The following is a 2,369-nucleotide window of genomic DNA, read 5'->3' on the forward strand; positions in this document are numbered from 1 at the left end:
GCCTGCTATGCATCTCACTAGGCCAGCGAGGGATGGCTCGCTAGCTCCCTCGCTGCCTCGTTGCTCGTCGTCTTTTCTTGCTGCACTTCACTAGGCCAGCGAGGGATGGCTCGCTAGCTCCCTCGCTGCCTATAGCTTCGTCGCTTAGCTTGCTACACACACGCGCAGGGCAGCGAGGGATGGCTCGCTAGCTCCCTCGCTGCTCTACCTTCTTGCTAGTCGCTCATCATGATGCCAGCGAGGGATGGTGCGCGAGATCCCTCGCTGCCCATGCCTCGCCATCTATCTTCCCGTGTGCGCGGCTCGTGCTCGGGTTTGGCTGCCACATCATCGCTCCATCGACCAATCATCGACGACTTTTATTTTTTATTTTCACATTTATTTATTTATTTTATTTTAGAAAATAGGAGCATATAAATACTCAAGGGAACTAATTTATTTCTCTTATGTTATTATTTTTCCTAGAATTCTTTTAAACGTTCAGTTTTATTTTTCTCTCTACACATTATTGAGCCCTAGTTCATTCCATTCAATTATTCAATATAGAGGTATTTTCATAATTCTTCTTGCTTCTCTTGCTTTGAATTATCGTTTCTTATTATTGTTCATTATGAAATTCATTGTTAATTCATATTTCTTGCTTTGAATTATCGTTTCTTATTATTGTTCATTATGAAATTCATTGTTAATTCATATTTCATGCTTGTTAATTCAATTATGAGCGAGTAGTTTTATTCTAGGGCTAAGTAAGGGAAGCCATGTTTATACCATGATTGATATGCATTAAAGTTCGTTAATTTATAAATTATGATTGAGTAATTCCAATTGATTTGTTCTTAATCGTTGATTCATGTTATCGGCCAATTTCATGGATTAATTATCTAGCTAATAGGAATTAGAATCGAAAGATCGTGTTTTTAGAGGCTTTGTACAATTGGCAATTCTGATTATGTTAGCGACCGTACTGCATATGTTGAATTGAAAGTGTTAAGACCCGACCGTAGGATTAGCATGTACTTTAATTACTCGGCCTAGTTTATTCGTTGTCGAATTGAATTGTGTTATTGGATTGGTATAAGCATGGTGAACCGAACAGACGCCCTAGACCTTTAATTCATTGATAAATTACGCATTTTTATTATTGTTTTAGCTTTAGTAGTTAATACTCAAACTCAACTTTCGTTATTGAAATAGTTCGTATAATTGGGCAAAAACTAATAGAACTTGTCTCCCTGTGGGATCGACCCGTATTTGCTAAGTATCTGCTAACAACAGACACCGTGCACTTGCGGTATCACTTTTTAATCTATCAAGTTTTTTTGGCGCCGTTGCCGGGGAGACGGCTATATTCTATTAGTTTTAGTTTGATTATTTGAACTGTTTCCATTGTCTCATTGGAACTCTCAGTTCCAATTGAGGCAAATCTCACTGCGTTTTCTTTCGTTGTTGTTTATGCCCAGGTCTGCCAGAACGGGTACCTTGGTTCCTCCCGATCCCGATCTTGGAAAGACCCTTCGTCAACTAAAAAAGCAACAGAAAAAGAAGAAGCAGTCAGGGTCCCAAGACTCACAGACTCCACCGAGTCACACGATGTCTAAATCCCTGAAATCATATGGGGTTCCTTCCTCGAATAGTGTTCCGACTGGGCTCACAATGCCAACTATTGATGCAGTCAACTTTGAGATCAAGCCCGCTCTAATCTCCATGGTCTCACAAAGTCAATTTGGTGGCCATCCATCTGAGGAACCCACCAACCATTTGCAGAGGTTCAACCAACTGTGTGGTACTATCAAGCATCAAGGGGTCACTCAAGACCAATTGAAAGTCATGTTGTTTGGTTTTAGCCTTCGTGATAAGGCTCAGACATGGTTGAATGATGTCAAGGAGACAGAGTGGAGTGCTATTTCACAGGCCTTTCTAGAAGAATTCTTTCCACCCACCAAGACTGCTGAAATAAGACATAAGCTAACTACATTCACTCAAGAACCTGGTGAATCACTTCGAGAAGCCTGGGATAGATTCAAGGCTTTGCAGCGGTCGTGTCCGCATCACAATATTGAAAAATGGTTCTTGGTTCAGATTTTCTACCATGGTTTGCAAGATGAAACAAAGAACACGGTTGATTCTGCTGCTGGGGGTGTTTTTCTTGACAAAGAAGTGGATGCAGGTTATGATTTTCTTGCCAACTTAGCTGCCAACCATTACAGCACCACCAGATCCACATCTAAGAAGGGAAAATTGGATGTCGATGCTTATGCTCTATTGTCCTCACAAGTGGCAGCCTTGAACCTGAAGATCGATTCTTTGAAGGCTCCTCAGTCTAGTACTCCCCCAATGAGTATTAATGCTATGTCTAGTGTAGCTCCAGT

The 2,369-nt window shown here is 41.1% G+C and overlaps 1 non-coding gene across 1 annotated transcript; it reads right to left on the reverse strand.

Annotated features, from left to right (window-relative positions):
• Positions 1 to 1,950: 1,950 nt before the first annotated feature.
• LOC130460392 (small nucleolar RNA R71) lies at positions 1,951 to 2,057 on the reverse strand. The gene has a single exon (XR_008920270.1). It is a non-coding gene; the product is annotated as a small nucleolar RNA R71 (small nucleolar RNA).
• Positions 2,058 to 2,369: the final 312 nt, after the last annotated feature.

The sequence above is a fragment of the Spinacia oleracea genome, chromosome 4 (assembly GCF_020520425.1).
Source record: "Spinacia oleracea cultivar Varoflay chromosome 4, BTI_SOV_V1, whole genome shotgun sequence".
In the NCBI taxonomy this organism is placed as follows: domain Eukaryota; kingdom Viridiplantae; phylum Streptophyta; class Magnoliopsida; order Caryophyllales; family Amaranthaceae; genus Spinacia; species Spinacia oleracea.